Below are 21969 nucleotides of genomic sequence, written 5' to 3'. Positions count from 1 at the left end.
ACAAAATGTACGGTAGCCTACTTTTAGCGTTACCCAGGAACAACGATATGGACGTAGTAGAATGATGTTCCAATGGGGTACTTCATTAGTATGAGTTCCCCTGCCTCTCACATGTTGGGGTGCTTCATTAGTTTGAATCCTCCTGCCTCTCACAATCTGGGGTGCTTAATTAATGAAATTAGCCACGAAGAAATTGTTCAAAATTATCCCCATTTGCTTCAATGCATAAAGTCAATCGTCTGCGAAAATTGTCCACAGTTTTTAGCAGTACATCGCGTGGTATGGCTGCACACGTTCTTCGAATGCATTGCTCCATATCGTTTCGGTTTGTGGGCTGTCTTTCATAGATAATATTTTTTAAAGAACCCCACAAGAAAAAAATCAGGAGATGTTAGGTCTGGTGAACGTGGAGGTCACTGAATTGGTCCATCGCGTCCTATCCACTGACGAGGGTACCGTAAAATTAAAGTTTCGCACATTTTTAGTACAATGGGGAGCTGCTCCGGCATGTGGGAACCACATTCGTTTCCTAGTTTCTAAATCAACATCTTCCATTAGTTCCAGCAAATTATCGCGGGGAAATTGTAATAAGATTCCCAAGTAACATTTCGGTCAAAAAATAAATAAATAAATAAAATAAATAAAACACGGTCCTAACAAATAACCGTTTAAAATTCCACACCAGACCATTAACGACCATTTGTGTTGATTGCCAATGGGTCTGTGCCAGTGTGGATTGACACGGGACCACTAATGACAATCATGACGATTTAATTCGCCATTGTTTTTGAATGTGGCTTCATCGGTGAACATAACGTATCTAAAAAAATCATTGTCACCTCTTATCATTTCCAAGGCCCATTGGCAGAAATGCACGCGTATTTGAATATCGGCCGGTCGCTGTGATCGAGCAGTTCTAGGCGCTTCTGTCCGGAACCGCGCTGCAGCTACGGTAGAAGGTTCGAATCCTGCCTCGGGCATGGATGTGTGTTGGGTTAGTTTGGATTAAGTAGTTCAACGTCTAGAGGACTGATGACCTCATATGTTAAGTTCCATTGCGCTTAGAGCCATTTACATATCTTTCAGCGTTAATGCCTGTGTCAGTGTGATATGATATGCATGATATTTATGTGCCTTCAAAATCTTCAAAACAGTTCATTTCGGTATTCCAGTTTGTCTCTGAATTTCATGACTACTAATTTCGGGATCCAGTTGAACACAGGCGAGAACGGCAAGGGTACGAGCGTCGTTTTCATTGTGTGGGCGGCGCATGTATCAGTTTCGAGTTCACTGAGTGCAATTTCGAATAATGTTTTCGCTTGAATGTTGTCTGTTTGGGAAACGGTCCGCATACAATTGCGCAGCTGCAGCGTAATTTTTGTGACATTCACCTAAAATTAACATAATATCAACAATCTCTGTAGGAGGATAGTGAGCAATGTTTCGTTAAAGAATAATTTCCTTTTGTCAGTTGATGTTTACGGTTCACAATCTGAAAGTGAAGTGACGTGTGATCGCATTGCACCGACCTTTATACTGAGCCATAGTTCGCAGTTTCGCCACGGTAGCGCCACAATCGGGTGAGTAACGCAACTTTGAAGAGTTCCCTAACGACATTTTAATACCATACTGCCTCCCTCCATCAAAAACTGTGGCAGGTAGGACACATTTTGTTAAAAATAGCTTATTTTGAAGTGACGAAAGAATTGGTGCACACTTTGTATCTATTTGATGCGTCCTTCTCGGATCATTCTAAATAAATCGGAGCTCTTCCCCAATTTTAGTTTTTCTATATTTCAGCATCATCCGTCAATGGTTAAAAAAAAATGTTTCAGACAAAACTTGATTACTTTTTTGTGGAGAATCCGAATATGTAATAAAAATGGAATTTCCATGTAAGATTTCAAAGTTGCTCTCCACCCCACCCAAGGGGACGTGGGCTGGGGGGGTCACGTATAGTTTCATTTGACGTCCCCCATTGAGCTTAAGAACTTGTCTTACCCACTAGTTATATCCGATGTATAGTTTTCGAGATAATCTCATCCGAAACTTCACATGGACCACTCCGTATAGTCTAAGACAAGAAAAAAAAACCGTCACACCACGAAGGAGTTATGTGAATGGGACGGAAATTGGTAGATATGATGCACATGTAGAGGTGAATAAACCATCACAGTTTCAGAAAAATTGGATGAATTAGGTAAATCTTGGGGAGGTGCCGCACGCGGTAGACTCTTCGCACCCCTCACAGTTGCGACAAACACAGACCAAGCGTGGTTTTGTCCACACTGAAGTTGTTCAGTGAACGCCGGGACATAATAAAAGCATTTACGTTTCGATCGAGGAAGTTTTCCATAAATTCTGCAGGAATAACTTAGATAAGTCTATAAATATCGTTCAAAAGTTTTTTCAGAGTCACCATCAGTTCTTAGCGTATCCCAAATAATCAGACATTTTCAAGTGTCTAAGTAGTTATATTAACAGTATGTTCTGTTGGACGCGTTTCGAGTCTGGTACAGCCATCTTGGCTATCAAGAGCATGGATTTATAAGGTGCGGTTTCTCTCCGCTACAGATCGGCATACATACCGCAATAAAATCAGGCACATATGCCGCACATTTTTCCGTTGGAAATGCTTTCCAAACTAATCAAACAACACTTTCAAATAATTGAAAACATCTATTATGTTCGTATTTTCATTTAAAAGGCTTACCTTGCAAAGCGTTTCACATTCTAACGACTCGAATCACAAAACGTATCCGAAGGTATGTGTAAATCGTGCTGAGAATTATACCTGAAAACAGAAGAAAAAAGTGATTGATTATGTTGGGCAACTTGTAAGCTTTTGTTACACGAATACTGCACAATTTATGGTATGTGTTGTGTCGGTTGTGGCCGAGATAATACAAAGAAAATCAAATGGGCTAAGTTAGTAATTCTTACTTTTGGTTTTGATTCAGTACTTCATAAGGATTTATTTAATGTATTAGCAAAAGATAAATGGATTATATATCTTAGTTTTTATGTTTTCAACTGTTCGAAGCTAAACCAGTTACATAAAGCAGTGAACTATTTACATGTATGAATAATATATTTAAAAATTATTGTTAACATTTCATAGTTTCTTCTTCACCCCACAGCAAATTTATAGCCAGAAATAATATATATATGGTGTTACAATTAGGTACGGCCAAACTTTCAGGAAACATTCCTCACACACAATGAAAGAAAATATGTTATGTGGACATGTGTCCGGAAACGCTTACTTTCCATGTTAGAGCTCATTTTCTTACTTCTCTTCAAATCACATTAATCATGGAATGGAAACACACAGCAACAGAACGTACCAGCGTGACTTCAAACACTTTGTTACAGGAAATGTTCAAATTGTCCTCCGTTAGCGAGGATACATGCATCCACCCTCAGTCGCATGGAATCCCTGATGCGCTGATGCAGCCCTGGAGAATGGCGTATTGTATCACAGCCATCTACAATACGAGCACGAAGAGTCTCTACATTTGGTACCGGGGTTGTGTAGACAAGAGCTGTCAAATGCCCCCATAAATGAAAGTCAAGAGGGTTGAGGTCAGGAGAGCGTGGAGGCCATGGAATTGGTCCGCCTCTACCAATCCATCGGTCACCGAATCTGTTGTTGAGAAGCGTACGAACACTTCGACTGAAATGTGCAGGAGCTCCATCGTGCATGAACCACATGTTGTGTCGTACTTGTAAAGGCACATGTTATAGCAGCACACGATAACGTGCTCCATTGAGCGTAGGTGATAGAACATGGGGTCCAATCAAGACATCACCAACAATGCCTGCCCAAACGTTCACAGAAAATCTGTGTTGATGACGTGATTGCACAATTGCTTGCGGATTCTCGTCGGCCCACACATTGTGATTGTGAAAATTTACAATTTGATCACATTGGTGTGAAGCCTCATCCGTAAACAGAACGTTTGCACTGAAATGAGGATTGACACATTGTTGGATGAACCATTCGCAGAAGTGTACCCGTGGAGGCCAATTAGCTGCTGATAGTGCCTGTACACGCTGTACATGGTACGGAAACAACTGGTTCTCCCGTAGCACTCTCCATACAGTGACGTGGTCAACGCTACCTTGTACAGCAGCTACTTCTCTGACGCTGACATTAGGGTTATCGTCAACTGCACGAAGAATTGCCTCGTCCATTGCAGGTGTCCTCGTCGTTCTAGGTCTTCCCCAGTCTGGAATGTTCTGTGCTCCCTAAGACGCCGATCAATTGCTTCGAACGTCTTCCTGTCGAGACACCTTCGTTCTGGAAATCTGTCTCGATACAAACGTACCGCGCCACGGCTATTGCCCCGTGCTAATCCATACATCAAATGGGCATCTGCCAACTCCGCATTTGTAAAAATTGCACTGATTGCAAGACCACGTTCGTGATGAACACTAACCTGTTGATGCTACGTACTGATGTGCTTGATGCTAGTACTGTAGAGCAATGAGTCGCATGTCAACACAAGCACCGAAGTCAACATTACCTTCCTTCAATTAGGCCAACTGGCGGTGAATCGAGGAAGTACAGTACATACTGACGAAACTAAAATGAGCTGTAACATGGAAATTAAGCGTTACCGGACACATGTCCACATAAGATCTTTATTTGTTTGTGAGGAATGTTTCCTGAACGTTTGGCCGTAACTTTTTGTAACATTTAAAAAAGTATATTATATATATACAAAATTGTTTTGCGGTGTTAGCATGCGGCATATAGCCCATAGCATAAGGGATAGAGGCCGCAAAGTAAAGATGTTCAAATGTCACACTGAAAAAGCCAAAAAAAAAAAAAAATTGCAGTACGCGGACGAGAGTCAGATTCTAACAGAACAATGAAATACCAGGTAATGAACGTTGATGCAGAGAAACTGACGCCTGTTCCCTCTGAGAGAAACGTTTAACAAGTGTTTTGTTCGACAATAGGCGTTTCGGTATTTTACGCCATCTCTACAGTACTTAAAAATTTGAATATGTGATGTTAAACATCAGATATGACACGTTTCTTGTCTTTCAGTTATTTGAGAAAATACTTTTTTTCATTCCGGTTTTCGGTGTGAAATATAGAAGGGTGGGTAAAAATATGGAAGCGCTAAAATCAGAACACATTACTATGGCGTTCCCCAAAGTAGTGTTATAGGCCCTTTGCTGTTCCTTATCTGTATAAACGATTTCGGAGACAATTGGAAATAACACATAGAAAACGTTGAGGGGAAGGCTAACCAAGACTGCGTTTTATTGGCACGACACCTAAAATGTAACAGCCCTACTAAGGAGACTGCCTACACTATGCTTGTCCGTCCTCTTTTAGAATACTGCTGCGCGGTGTGGGAACCCTACCAGATGGGGCTGACGGAGTACTTCGAAAAAGTTCAAAGAAGGGCAACACGTTTTGTATTATAGCGAAATATGAGAGAGATTGTCACAGAAATGATACCGTATTTGGGCTGGACATCATTAAAAGAAAGGCGTTTTTCGTTGCGATGGAATCTTCTCACGGAATTCCAATCACCAACTTTCTCCTCCGAATGCGAAAATATTTTGTTGACACCGATCTACATGGGGAGAAACGAATCACCACGATTAGAATAAGGAAAATCAGAGTTCGTAGGGAAATATACGGGTGTTGGTTCTTCCGCGCACTATATGAGATTTGAATAATAGAGAATTGTGAAGGTGGTTCGATGAACCCTCTGCCAGGCACTTAAATGTGATTTGCAGAGTATCCACGTGTGTGCGATCTTGTATGAATCAAAGCAGTGTGAGTGTACATTTAAGCTCAACGAAGAACTGCGTAATATCCGAGAAACAACATCAGAGACGGAAGCGTTAATCAATGTCATACGTCACAATATAGGCAAACTTAACTCCATACATCTTTGGCCACAGAAATGATAAACAGTAGAAGCGAGCCAATAATAAATTCCACCACGTGTGCACTCAAAGCGTTATAAGAATTTAAGAGTATATTTTCCTCCAATATACAGATTAAAGACTACGCTATTTTTTTAAACGAAATGAATCATTTTAGAAGAATTCTAGCAGGTGAAAGTATTTAAATTCTTTTTATTTTGACATAGTATTTTTTAATGTTTGGTTATTACATATAGGGTGATCAAAAAGTCAGTATAAATTTGAAAACTGAATAAATCACGGAATAATGTAGATAGGGAGGTACAAATTGATACACATGCTTGGAATGACATGGGGTTTATTAGAACAAAAAAAAAATCGAAAGTTCAAAAAATGTCCGACAGATGGGGCTTCATCTGATCAGAAGAGCAATAATAAGCATAACAAAATTAAACAAAGCAAATATGATGTTCTTTGCAGGAAATGCAAAATATGTCCACCACCATTCTTCAACAATAGCTGTAGTCGAGGAATAATGTTGTGAACAGCACTGTGAATCATGTCCGGAGTTATGATGAGGCATAGGGCTCGGATGTTGTCTTTCAGCATCGCTATATATGTCGGTCGATCACGATAACGCCAAAGCCAATAAACGCACCGACTGAGGTCTGGGGACCTGGTAGGCCAAGCATGACGAAAGTGGCGGCTGAGCACAAGATCATCACCAAACGACGCGCACAAGAGATCTTTCACGCGTCTAGCAATAAGGGGTCGAGCGCCATCCTGCATAAACATCGTACGTCCCAGCAGGTGTTTATGAGCCAGGCTGGGGATGATGCGAATCTATGACATATCGGCGTACCTCTCACCCGTCACGGTAGCAGTCACTGACGTTTTGCTCTCCAGCGTCATCCATCGGATATTTTGTGAACTTCGTTTTTTGTTTTTGTTCTAATAAAACCTGATGTCATTCCAAGCATGTGTGTCAAGTTTTACCTCTCTACATTATTCCGTGGTTTATTAAGTTTTCAAATTTAAACTGAGTTTTTGATCACCCAGAATAATCAATTCGAATTCATAATGGCTGTGATGTTAGTTGTATACTAATTATTTACTATCTTGATCATTTGACAATATTACGCTATTGTATATCGCCGACAATACCGGTTTTCTTGCAAGTGAACGTGTCATACGATTAACATGAGGAGTCTGCAAGACCATCTAACAGAATTAGAAAGATGACGCATAAATAACAAAATTCAATTCAACCCGCAAGAAAGCACTATGTTGCTAAAAAACGCCCAACGATCGTAACACATTTCATTCAATTCAAAATTAACAGCCTCAGTTGCGGAGTTACCTAGATTTACCTAGGTTTCAATTGGGATAACCCAACCTTCTTCAGAATTAATGTTTGTCCATAATGGATATTGTCAAACTAAAAATACAAATACACCAAGTGTCGTCAAATTTTAAAAACTTAACTGAAGCTGCCTCAGCCCCACTTCCGGACCGCGATGCGGCAGCCACGAGTGTTGTACTGGAACTGACAAACATTAGTAAGTGTAATTCTGAAGAAGGTTGGGTTATCCCAATTGAAACCTAGGTAAATCTAGGTAACTCCGCAACTGAGGCTGTTAATTTTGAATTTAATATTTATACATGTCTCGCAGGAGAGCTTCTGTAAAGTTTGGAAGGTAGGAGACGAGGTACTGGCAGAAGTAAAGCTGTGAGTACCGGGCGTGAGTCGTGCTTCGGTAGCTCCGTTGGTAGAGCACTTGCCCGCGAAAGGCAAAGGTCCCGAGTTCGAGTCTCGGTCGGGCACACAGTTTTAATCTGCCAGGAAGTTTCATATCAGCGCACACTCCGCTGCAGAGTGAAAATCTCATTCTGGAATATTTATACAGTTGTTGACAGGGCTGCGAAATGCTGAAAGTATTGTAACACATTTCCAAAATACCACGTCCAAGAGACGCTACAAAAACATGACGAAATCATGGCTACCACTGTTCTTGAGCTGAAAATTAGACGTAAATACGAAATTACGTCTTCAGAATACCACGTCCAGGAGTAGGTGTAAAAACACAACGAAATCACGGCTACCACTATGCCTGACCAGACAACTGTGCATAAATATCAAAGTACGTATCTACAGCAACAGTTGTACCAGCGGTCTTACGTGGAAGCTCATCATGAGTATTATCTACCGACTCCATGTTAAATCAGATCGAGACTGTATAAAAGAAATGCCTGCGGTGGCTAATACCTAAGCTCACCGGGAATATCGATGTAGACCACCAGCTGAACAGCTAGATGTTATTGGGGCAACACAAGGACAAGGCACGGGCATTCCATGAAAACATAAATGTTATCCGTCACGCCACGCTCTACATCAGAAGCGCAGGAACAACGTTTCCCCATCCAAGGTATCGTTTCAATGTGCTGTGAAGATGAATTGAGTGTAATTTAAAACTTTTCAAACGATATTTTTGGTATCATTGTGATCTTGATTACGTAGCCTGGTTTGATAAAGTTCTCCACGTTGCTGTATCCTGTGCAAGCCCTTTCATCTCCGAATAACAATTGCAACTCACATCCATATGAACCTCCTTACTGTACTTTGTCTCCCTCTGCAAATTTTTACTCTTCCCCACTCCCTCCCCCCATCGCCGCCCACAAGAGGCAAATATTCGTTTATAGCTTTTGTAGCTATGGAGAAAGTTTTTGACAATGTTGACTAGAATACACTCCTTGAAATTCTGAAGGTAATAGGGGTAAAATACAGGCCGCGAAATGTTATTTACAACTGGTACAGAAACCAGACTGCAGGAGCATGAAAGGAGGTACTGGATCAGAGGAGAGTGAGACAGGGCTGTAGCCTATCCCCAATGTCATTCAGCCTGTACATTGAGCAAGCAGTGAAGAAAAACACAGACAAAACGGGAAAAGAAATTGAGGTCGGAGGAGAAGAAATAAAAATTGTCAGGTTCTTCGCTGACTTCATAGTGCTAACATAATTCTCATTTGTTGTTCCATCTTAGTTGCACTTTTCTCATTAGATTACACGTTTCTGTCACTAAGAATCATCTTCAGACGTAAATATTTGCGTCAGCAACCCGTGTTGTCTACTCAGAACCGCAAATCAGATCTCCCTGATACGTGGTTATGAGGAGACAAGACGGGTTGCTGACAAAACTGCTTAGTCTGAAAATGCTCCTGGGTGATCGACACATGTAATCAAATAATAAATGTGCAACTGAGATGAAACAATAAACGAAAATTAAATGTCTATACAGTTGCTGAATCTCCCGAGACGAATATGTCGGCTACAGTGACGTCGTAATTCTGTCAGAGACAGCAAAGGACCCGGAAGAGAACATGAACGGAATGTATAGTGTCTTGCAAGGAGGACACAACATGAACCTTCAAAAAGCAAAATAAGGGTAAAGGAATGTAGTCGAATTAAATAAGGCAGTGATGAGGGAAATAGACAACGAGACATTAATAGTAGTAGATGAGTTTTGCTCTTTTGGCATTAAAATAACTGATAATGGTTGAAGTATAGAGGATACAAAATGCGGAATGGCAATGGCGCAAGAAATGCTTTTCTGAAGAAGGGGAATTGGTTGACACCGAATACAGATTTAAGTATTACGAGAATTGGAGATGGAGGGGGGAGAAAGGGAAGGGAAGGAACTATTGATGTCAGCTGCTTCAGGACTTTATGTTCAATCAGCGGAGTCGAGTGAAATTGTATACCAGACTGGGACTCGAACCTGGGATTTCCTGCTTACTAGGTAGTTGCGTTAACCACTGTACCAACCGGAGGTAGTGCTTATCGCAAATGCGCGGGCTATCTCAGCACGCTCCCATCTGACTCATTCCCAACTTGCACCACCTATCCGCATTCCTTGTCCACGTACTCCGTGCACACTAATTTTAGATTCCCGCTGGAGGTCGAAAATAAAGGTGCATCCGCAGTGAAGACTTTGGATTTATGGGGCATCGAGTGTACTTAGATAACTAAATGTCGGGTGCCTCTCCTTTCAAAAAATGGCTCTGAGCACTATGGGACTTAACTACTCTGGTCATCACTCACCTAGAACTACTTGAACCTAACTAACCTAAGGACATCACACACATCCATGCCCGAGGCAGGATTCGAACCTGCGACCGTAGCAGTCGCGCGGTTCCCGACTGCGCGCCTAGAACCGCTAGACCACCGCGGCTGGCCTGTCCTTTCAGACAAAACTGAAAGAACAGACACCGCGCGATCATATAGTAGATTTACGTGTCAGGAGATATTTTTTGAAGATATCTGGCTGGTGTGTGGCCTTGTACAGAAGTGAAACATGGACGATAAGCTGTTCAGACAAGAAGATAACAGAAGCTTTTGAAATGTGATTGTGCAGAAGAATGCGTGAGAGTATCACAAAACTAATGAGGAGGTAGACTGATCAGCCGAAACATTATGACCGCCGGCCGCTGTGGCCGAGCGGTTCTAGGTGCTTCAGTCTCGACCCGCGCTGCTGCTACGGTCGCAGGTTCGAATCCTGCCTCGGGCGTGTATCTGTGTGATGTCCTTAGGTTAGTTAGATTTAAGTAGTTGTTAAGTCTAGAGGACTGATGACCTCCGATGTTAAGCCCCATAGTGCTTAGAGCCATTGGAACCATTAGAACATTATGACCAACACCCAACACGACGTTGGAATTTGCCCGATGGCGCTGCGGGTATATGAGAGTATCTCGAAAGTGGCCAAATGTTCACGTGCCACTGTCATGACAACGAAAATGAAACTACCATTGGGCACTAAATGGTTGGACGTCCATGACTTCTCACAGAATGTGGGGTTCGCAGGCTTGTCTGCTCTGTAAAGTTGGCTAGATTGTGATATGTGGCATCTATGCCGAAAGAACACAATGCTGGAGCACGCACAGATGTTTCTGAACACACTGTTCATCGTACGTTGTTGAATACGGAGCTCAGCAATAGATCACCTCTACGTAGTCACTTGTTGACACAACCACATCGTCAACTACGATTACACATGGCACGAAACCCTCAGAATTAAACCTTCAACCAATGGAAACACGTCTACTCTTCCCGTGAATCAGATTTTTGCTACACTAGGGTCGATGGTCGTATTCACAAACGCCGTCATAGAGGTGAACGGCGGCTGGAAATGTGCTGCGCGCGTGGACGCAGTCTGGTGGGAGCAGTATTACGCTTGTACGCGACATGTGGTAGTAATCTAATAAGACACGGTGACAGCTGCGAACCACCTGCGTCCCATCATGCTTGGTGCCTTCCCCGACGGCGATGTCCTTTTTCGGCAGTATCGCCGGCCGAAGTGGCCGGGCGGTTCGAGGCGCTGCAGTCTCGAGCCGCGTGACCGCTACGGTCGCAGGTTCGAATCCTGCCTCGAGCATGGATGTGTGTGATGTTCTCAGGTTACTTAGGTTTAAATAGTTCTAAGTTCTAGGGGACTGATGTCCTCAGAAGTTAAGTCCCATAGTGCTCAGAGACATTTGAACCATTTTTCAGCAGTGTAATTGTTGGAGTCTCGGAGCCAGTGGTTTGAGAAGCATTATAGTGAACACACGTTGACGGTGACCAAATTTGCCTCATGCAAATCCTGTGGAACCCATCTGGGTCGCTATTGGGCGTCATAACCACGTATTCGTATCAGCTGCCACTTATTTACGCGGATTACATGACCTGCGCACATCTAATGCCAAAAACGTACCTACAAACTGTCGGACCTCTGATACACAGAATCAGGCTTGTACTTCGTTCTAAAGACTTTCAAACACGTGGTCATCAATGTACAGTTTGAGAGAAAAATTTTTTTTGAATAACTTGACTAAAAGATGGAATTACCAAATTTAGAGCTAGAGGGACGCGTGAGGGCAAAAGCTGTAGTCGGTGGCGGAGATATAAATACAGTAACCAGGTTCAAAAAGTTGTAAATTGCAGTAGTTATTCGAAGATGAAGAGGCTTGCACAGAATAATGTGCGGAGCTGCATCAAGTCTGTCTGCGTACGGAAGACCACAACTACAACGAAATTGAAGATGTGATTTACTACTAATTGGAGATTTTAACACTTCTGCACTGCTGGAACGAGCTAACCGAACATCCTAAAACTCCGTCCGGTGCTATGTCCGTCAACTGGATTCACAATTATTCAGACTTCTTTTCTGTTCTATTTCGGACGCTTTATCGTGTCGGCCTGTGTGATTAACACACTGTCTGCCAATTTGTGAAGAGACGGCAGGCACTCGTAACCATCTGTCTTGTTCACTGCCGTACCGAAGGTGAGCATTAGTCCTCCACCACCCTGCAGTGCGAAACGACTTGTTTTTCGGCACAGTGTGGAGGATGGCGTGCTAATGTGCCAGGAAATACGACGGAGATCCGCGCACGCACGCCGCCCGTGCGTGGCCGTAAAAAAATAAAAGAGCACCCACCCACGCACAGGTGTGCGGAGCAGACAAAGAGTGCTGCCGCGCCGTTCCGTGCGGGCCTTCTTTATTTACGCGCCGGTCCCGGGTGCGCCCGCATGCGGCTTATCTAGCAGCGCGGCTAGCTGCGACAAGGCGCTGCGACACGCCCGCGCTGAATTATAGATAAGTGCGTAGCGTAGCGTATACGCCGGGGACACCTGGCAGCCCTTCCGAATACAAACGAGCCGGCCCCGTGTCCCCGCCTTATCTGTGCGGAAATGGCCGCCTTTTTTCTCTCCTTCCTCGTTCTTTCTTCTTGCGCCGCACGTCCGATTATTCGGCCGAGATATGGGAGGAAGAGGAATCGCTGTCGATCCGCGCCCTGGCAGGGGGAGTGGCTATCAGATTTCGGCGCGACGCAGCCGGTGGGGAAAGAGCAAACACCCGCGGGTAAATAACTCGGCCGCCAGGCCCGCCGCCCCGGCCGCTCGCGTGACTTCGCCAGCTGCACCAGGAACCATCGTGATTTTACTTCTCCTTGTATACTCCGCGTGCCTCTTTACGGTTAATGGCGGAGTGTATTTCTTGTATCAGTACTTCCCCTCCTCCCACCAGTTTGTGCATCTACATTTATGCTCCACATCTTACTTTATGGTGCGTGGCTGAGGGTGCTTCGTGTATCGCTATCTTCCTCTCGTCCGTAATGGCTGTACGATACGTGAATGGCCGGCCGGAGTGGCCCAGCGGTTCTAGGCGCTGCAGTCTGGAACCGCGCGACCGCTACGGTCGCAGGCTCGAATCCTGCCTCGGGAATGGGTGTGTGTGATGTCCTTAGGTCAGTTAGGTTTAAGTAGTTCTAAGTTCTAGGGGGCTGATGACCTCAGCAGTTAAGTCCCATAGTGCTCAGAGCCATTTGAACCATTGTTACGTGAATGCCATCCTCTGACTGATAGTGAAACCATATCGGAAGCATAAGGGCGAGGCATTCGTCTTCATGGACGACAACTGGCGACCCATCGTTCTCATCTTGTGAATGACTTCCTTCAGGATAACGACTACAGTGGCTAGCATGTTCTCCAGACATGAACCCTATCGTACATGCCTGCGACAGATTGAAAAGTGTTTTTTTGGACTACGTGACCCACCAAGCACTCTGAGGGATCTACAACGAATTGCCGTTGAGGAGCGGGACCATCTGGACCATCAGTGCCTTGATGAACTTGTGGACAGTATACCACGACGAATACATGTTTTATTTATTTACTTCCGCAAATCGATTTCAACTGGTTAACAGCCATTATCTGTGCTTTCAACCAATATGTGCCCTGAGTAGTAATACTGTCTTAAAGTGACTTTATGTTTGACCTCTGCTTAAGATAGTATTACTGCTCAGGCACATATTGGTTGAAAGCACCGGTGATGGCTGTTAATCAGTTGAAATCGATTTGCGGAAGTCAATAAATGAAACATATTATGCGACTGGTTGCTGCATATTTGGTAATTTTATGGTTTACGGTCGCTGCACGACTTGGGAACCACATGGAGCCCACCATTCACGACGAATACAGGCACTCATCAATGCAAGAGGTTGTGCTACTGAGTATCAGATGTACCGGTGTGTACAACAGTCTGGACCACCACCTCTGAAGGTCTCACTGTATGGTGCTACAACATGCAATTTGTGGTTTTCATGAGCAATAAAATGGGCGGAAATGATGTTTATGTTGAGCTCTGTTCCAATTTTCTGTACAGGTTCCGGGACTCTCGGAACCAAGGTGATGCAAAACTGTTCTTGATGTGTGTATATGACCATTGGTGCAGTCTGACGAGGTGTAGTACGCCTCCCCAACACACCCCACAGATACTGGATAAGATTTAAGTCGACGGAACTAGCAGGCCAGTCCATTCACTGAATATCCTCTCGCTCCAAGAGCTCTTCCACATATGCGGTTCGCTGAAGTCGCGCTGCATCATCCATAAAAATGAGGTCATGGACGAATGCACCACTGAAAAGATGCAGATCGAGTCACAATAAAGTTGACTGGTGAGTGTATCGCCCTCAAAGGTTTGCAGGTCAGCACGCCCATGCCACATTATGTTCCCCACACCACAATACCTGGACCACCAAAACGATAAAATTCGATAGTCTTCTAGGGAGTCTTACGTGATCCCATATCTCGCCATATGAGGGTACGTCCAGAGTCAGTACCCAGACAGAATCTTCCCACTTTCGGGAAGAGAACGTGACTCCACTTGTGTGTGTGTGTGGGGGGGGGGGGGGGGTTAATTATAATGTTGCTAATCACTCATAGGAGGAAGTAAGAGAACATTGTTGAATTGCTGTAAATACTAAAATATTGTTTGCAATCTTTTGCAAGAGCCTTTGAACTATTTCTGTGGTCAGCCAGAAAGCGACGGAGAACATACTGACCATAATCGCCAGTCTGAAAGACTACATACTTGTCCAGCCCACTGAAAGAAATGTTTCTAGTCTCTATTTGCTCAGCGGGATAAGGACTGTGATTATAAATGGAGATTTTGAGAACTGATACATGTATCTGGTAAAGTTCCACAGAAACATTGTAATATTCAATGTTCCTACTAACCGTAAATCTCTCTATTCTTAAGAGCACTATGAGAAATTCAGAGGCGACCTCTATGGTAAGTTCCTGCTAAATTGTCTTTCAACCTGACTACTGATAATCAAAATAAATGGTCGCCACAAATATGGAAAATAACTCTCACTACTTGCCACGCAGATTTGTTAACATTACAGGCGGCACATAATAGTTACTTTTTGCGAAATCTAAGCGATCCAGGACGGTGCACAGTACTCGCGAGTTCACAATTCATTATTACTGAAAATAAGCTTTTTGTAACAGCCTGTCTCTGACGTCATCCGAGGCAGCGCGCACTCCGGCGTTTGAGTAACGCGGGTCTGCTGGTATGAGTGCGAAGTGAAGCCTCGTCTTGCCTCTCGGGCTCTATTTATGTATGTACCGTAGCGGACGGCCAAGGGAACACCTGCTGTCATCCGCCTTATGCAGACGACAGCAGTCTCTAAGCGGCCGCTTCCTCGGACATACGATATTTCGTAACAATATTATGAATCAATTTAAACAAGAATTTGTTATTCTTGCATGCATGTAGGTAAGTTGGTTAAAGTCAGAGAAAAAGTTTTGGCTCGCCTACACCAAAACTTTGCCTTCTAGAATTTTCAGAACAGAACTGACATGACCTCTTAAGTACAACGTAAGAGACCTTGTATTGGTTGTCATTAAAATCAAGGTCCTGAAACTTGTTATAGCTGTTGGTTCAACAGTTTTCAACACTTTCTCTTACCAAAACTTTCTAGCATTGATGTACTAGATACTTCATTTACTACAAATAAAGACTTTTTGTTCCAAATTTAACTTTTAATATTTTACTCAAAAACTATTAGAGGTAGCTTAATGGGGTCATGTAGTTATTATTTTTATGTTGAACTTAAGTGCCATTCAAATTTTTACATACCTAAGTCTAATGTTTAGCAGCTTCAATGTTTCTTAAAACCACGGATTCTGACCAAAATATTGCTTCAATCATGTTCAAACTTTTATCAGTTAATTTCGACATACATCTGCACATCTGCACATTATGACCAATTTCAGGCTTCCTAGCTTATTTTCCTCTTAAGACGATGTATATAGGTAAAAAATATTGATTTCATCGATCTGATATATGACAGTTTAAACATTATTAGACTAAAGTATATGTTGACAAAGTTTGAAAAAGCAACTTTAAATTTTTATTTCATTTTTAGTTTTGGTGCAATACCTGAGTGCTACGCACAGAGCGTCGTCGTTTCGTGGCGCTACTAGCAGTGAACTGGGGTAAGTTGCGGCCCACTCATTCGCCTCTCTATCTCTCAAACGATACAGCGCCTGTTTCAACACTCACTCGCAGTTGGTCCAGCCCCTATGGTCTCGACACCTTTGCAAATCTATGGAAGCACGCTGACTACCTTGGTGGTCACACACAATATTATCATCCTCCTCCCACGTTTTGTAATGTACAGGGGACCACGATAAATAGCGTTCACTTTTGTGTAATTATTGTCTGTGAATGAACGTGTCTTTTGTATTCGTCTCATTGAGTACTTTGATCAATTGCCTTCTGTAGTACTTCTTAGACACTCTTTCTATTTATGGTCACTGAGTTAGATTACTGGGCAGTGGTACATTATGGGGAAGTTACAATAGTGGCCATTAAAATTGCTGCACCACGAATATGACGTGCTACAGACGCGAAGTTTAACCGACAGGAAGAAAATGCCGTGATATGCAAATGATTAGGTTTTCAGAGCATTCACACAAGTTTGGCGTCGGTGGCGACACCTACAACGTGCTGACATGGGGAATGTTTCCAACCGATTCCTCATACACAAACAGCAGTTGGTCGGCGTTGCCTTGTGAAACACTGTTGTGATGCCTCGTGTAGGGAGGAGAAATGCTTACCATCACGTTCCCGACTTTAATAAAGACCGGATTGTAGCCTATAGCGATTGTGATTTATCGTATTGCGACATTGCTGCTCGCGTTGATTGAGATCCAATGACTGTTAGCAGAATGCGGAAAAGGTGGGTTCAGGAGGGTAATACGGAACGTAGTACTGGATCCCAATGCCTCGTATCACTAGCAGTCGAGATGACAGGCATCTTATCCGCATGGCTGCAGCGACTCATGCAGCCACGTCTCGATCCTTGAGTCAACAGATGGGGGCGTTTCCAACACAACAACCATCTGCACTAACAGTTCGACGACCTTCGCAGCAGCATGGACTATCAGCTCGGAGACCATAGCTGCTGTTACACTTGACGCTGCATCACAGACAGGAGCGCCTGCGATGGTGTACTCAACGACGAACCTGGGTGCACGAATGGCAAAACTTCATTTTTTCGGATGAATCCAGGTTCTGTTTAGCATCATGATGGTCGCATCCGTGTTTGGCGACAACGCGATGAATGCACGTTGGAAGCGTGTATTCGTCATCGCCCGGCGTGATGGTATGGGGTGCCCTTGGTTACACTTCGACGTCACTCTTGTTCACATTGATGACACCTTGAACAGTGGACGTTACATTTCAGATGTGTTACGACCCGTGGCTCTACCCTTCTTTCGATCCCTGCGGAACGCTACATTGCAGCAGGATAATGCACGACCCCATGTTTGAGGTCCTGTACGGGCCTTTCTGGATACAGAAAATGTTCGACTGCTGCCCTGGTTAGCACATTCTCCAGATCTCTCACCAATTGCAAACGTCTGGTCAATGGTGGCCGAGCAACTGGCTCGTCACAACACGCCAGTCACTACTCTTGATGAACTGTGGTATCGTGTTGAAGCTGCATGGGCAGATGCACATGTACACGCCATCCAAGCTGTGTTTGACTCAATGCCCAGGCGTGTTAAGGCCGTTATTATGGCCAGAGGTGGTATTTCTGGGTACTAATTTCTCAGGATCTACGCACCTAAATTGAGTGAAAATGTAATCACGTGCCAGTTCTAGTATAATATAGTTGTCCAATGAGTACCTGTTTACCATCTGCATTTCTTCTTGGTGTAGCAATTTTAATGGCCAGTAGTGTATTTTCGTCCTGAGTTTTAGTACATCAGTATAAGAAGGCTGTTGTCAACAACTGAGTCCGACTGTAATTCATCTAATGAACTAAGTATTACAGTTGTTGCAATCATTATTAATGTTGTTTTCCTCGCACGTAAAATTCAAGTGTTCTCACCTCTGTAGATTGGCGTAATTTCTTTATCACGTTGCAGGTAATAGAAAGATCGATCAGAAAACTTAATAATAGTTTAAGTAGAAACCTGCTGCTCTGTTTATCGCTTAGTGATGGGATAAGCGCTTAGTTTTAACAGTCTATTCTTTTTTCGTCTAGTCGGTTTATTCAGTAGAATGAATCCAGTCTCCGCGGCCATGTCAGCTGTATGGATTTTTTTCGGAGTCTGGATTCGAGTCACTTCACTTAATTTGAGTGAACTGACTGACACAAACCTCTAGCGGTTACAGCAGTGATACGAATGTGTCAGTCTCCGGGTTTGAGGATTGTCATTTAGATTCTTTTCCAGACTTTTCTGTAACACATAAACCGTGGCTAGAGTTGCGAATTTGGTAGAGATAAGTAACGTGCCTTATTTCAAGGAAAAACAAAGAAAATGTATATTTTTCGGAAGGACTTATTTTCAAAATTTACCTATTTGTTTATTTTTTTAAGTAGGCTGGTTAGGTTTTTATGTTGCTAACGCCACGTAGCGATCTGTATGAAAATCACTGACGGTGCTGTGTGCAGTCTGTGGCTGATTGGCTTATTGGAACATTCGCTATTGTTGTGTTGGGCAGTTGGATGTGAACAGCGCGTAGCGGTGTGTAGTAGGAGGTGAGCCACCAGCAGTAGTGGATGTGGGGAGAGAGATCAGAGTTTTGAGAGCGGACGATATGAACGTGTGTCCGTCAGAAAGAGGAAATTTGTAAGACTGGATATCATGAACAGTATTAAGGTATATACATTGTTTGTTCTCTATCAAAATCTTTCATTTGCTGACAATGCCTATCAGTAGTTAGTGCCTTCAGTAGTTAGAATCTTTGATTTAGCTAGCAGTATTGGCGCTCGCTGTATTGCAGTAGTTCGAGTGACGATGATTTTTGTGAGGTGAGTGATTCGTGAAAGGTTTAGGTTATTGTTAGTCAGGGCCATTCTTTTGTAGGGATTATTGGAAGCCGGCCGGTGTGGCTCTTCAACTTGGAACTGTGCGACTGCTACGGTCACAGGTTCGAATCCTGCCTCGGGCATGGATGTGTGTGATGTCCTTAGGTTAGTTAGGTTTAAGTAGTTCTAAGTTCTAAGGGACTGATGACCTCAGATGTTAAGTCCCATAGTGCTCACAGCCATTTGAACCATTTGATTATTGGAAGTCAGATTGCGTTGCGCTAAAAATATTGTGTGTCAGTTTAGTGATCTTCAGAATAAGTAAAGAGGGAACTGTCTGAGTACGTTCAGTTTCACTCAGCTGTCTCTGTATCAAATAACATAGAAGTTTACCAGCACAGTCGTTCATAATATTTCAAACGGAACATTTCAGTTTAAATACGAAATTTTGTACTTAAGGCATTAAAAATGGTTTTTGATTGGTTTTAAAAGGTTAATAACACTTGTTACACCACAGATTTATGTGTAAATAAATGGACAGTTACGTTTTTATTTAAACTTATTGAGGATCTGTCTCTTACAGCTGAATTGCCCTCAACATCGATAATTTTATTTCGGTAAATGCTGATGTGACGTGAACGTAAAATATGTAAACACAATTTTTCTAATTGTCTTGTGGCAAAGTGACTTGCATTTATTTGATGTATTTTTTTGTAGGAGACGTGCATCGTAATTCATCAATTCCCTCTGAATTTTTCTAATTAAGTAGTTTCATAATATGAATAACCCTTACAAGCACTATGCATCGCATTAAAACTGATGATCACTTTTTATCCATTCATACGATTTCCTCCAGTCCCACAACACTAAGCCTCACGAAACGCGATCCAAACACAAGTTCACTGTTGAGAAAGCGTCTCTTCATAAACGTGGACGAAACACTATAGGTTTGCTCTTTCCTTTTTTCCTCTTGAGTCATATATCTTCCGACTGTTTTGTGGTGGCCCGCCAGGAATCCCTCTCCTGCTCTAATCTCCTCACCTCAAAGTAGCACTTGCACCCTAAGCTCTCAATTATTTTTCTTCCCCCACATTGTTTACCCTCGCGTTTCATGTACCACGCAGGCTAGTTTCTGCTGTCGTAACACTCGTCCGTTAATACTGTCCCTTCTTTTTGTCAGTTTTTTTTAGTCCTGTCCCTTCTTTTTGTCAGTTTTTTAGGTATGTTCCTTCCTTCGCCGATTCTGCAGTAAACCTCCTCATTCCTTATCGCCCCTCCTATTTTTCGACAGTCTTCTGTATCACCACATATCAGACGGATACAGTGCTGTGCTCCAAACGTACATTCTCATAAATTCTTCCTCATAATGAGGTCTACGTGTGATACTAGTGGATTCCTCTTGGCCACAAAACCTCTTTTTGCTTTTGGTAGGCAGCTTTTTACGCTTTGTTTCGTCTGTAATGATTTATTTTGCTTCCAAGGTAGCAGAATTCCTTAACGTTGTCTGCTTCGCCGTCACCGGTATTGATATTACCATTAAGTCTCTCGCTATAGTCATTTCTGCTACTTGTCATTTCTTTTTGTCTTTTAATTGTTTAGTTATTCAAAGTCTGCATCATATAACAAATTCTTTACGTCTTCTTCACTGTCACTGAAGGTAGCAATGTCATCAGCGATCTTACGACTGAGATCCTTTCATCCTGAATTTTAATCTCACTTTTTAACCTTCGATGTATGGATGGAACAGTAAGGGAGAAAGACTGCATCACTGTCCCTAAACTAAACTCCGTCCGAACAGGCCTTGGAAGGCCAAACGTCACCGACCGACAGCCGTGTCATCCTCAGACTACAAGGGTCACTGGATGCGGATATGGAGGCGCAAGTGGTCAGCATACAGCTATACCGGCCGCATGTCATTTTACGAGACCAGAGGCGCTGCTTCTACATCTACATTTATACTCCGCAAGCCACCCAACGGTGTGTGGCGGAGGGCACTTTAAGTGCAACTGTCATTACCTCCCTTTCCTGTTCCAGTCGCGTATGGTTCGCGGGAAGAAAGACTGACGGAAAGCCTCCATCCGCGCAAGAAACTCTCTAATTTTACATTCGTGATTTACTCGGGAGATATAAGTAGGAGGAAGCAATATATTCGATACGTCATCCAGAAACGCACCCTCTCGAAACCTGGACAGCAAGCTACACCGCGATGCAGAGCGCCTCTCTTGCAGTGTCCCTCACATGAGTTTGCTAAACATCTACGTAACGCTATCACTCTTACCAAACAACGTTGTGACGAAACGCGCCGCTCTTCTTTGGATCTTCTCTATCTCCTCCGTCAACCCGACCTGGTACGGATCCTACACTGATGAGCAATACTCAAGTATAGGTTGAACGAGTGTTTTGTAAGCCACCTCCTTTGTTGATGGACTACATTTTCGAAGGACTCTCCCAATGAATCTCAACCTGGTACCCGTATTACCAACAATTAATTTTATGTGATAATTCCACTTCAAATTATTCCGCACGCATACTCCCAGATATTTTACAAAAGTAACTGCTACCAGTGGGTGTTCCGCTATCATACAATCATACAATAAAGGATCCTTCTTTCTATGAATTCGCAATACATTACATTTGTTTATGTTAAGGGTCAGTTCCCACTCCCTGCACTAAATGCCTATCCGCTGCAGATCTTCCTGCATTTCGCTGCAATTTTCTAATGCTGCATCTTCTCTGTATAATACAGCACCATCCGCGAAAAGCCGCATGGGACTTCCGACACTATCTACTAGGTCATTTATATATATTGTGAAATCGCGTCCCTACTGAATCAAGTAGCTCTTCAGTTTGCCTCACAGCGGCTCAGTGCATTGCGCTGGCCAAGAGCGCCCGTCGGCCCGGATGGTCACCCGTACAAGTGCTAGCCCAGCC

Source organism: Schistocerca gregaria, chromosome 3 (assembly GCF_023897955.1).
Source record: "Schistocerca gregaria isolate iqSchGreg1 chromosome 3, iqSchGreg1.2, whole genome shotgun sequence".
NCBI classification, from domain to species: Eukaryota; Metazoa; Arthropoda; class Insecta; order Orthoptera; family Acrididae; genus Schistocerca; species Schistocerca gregaria.
Note: the sequence above shows the minus strand (reverse complement) of the source record.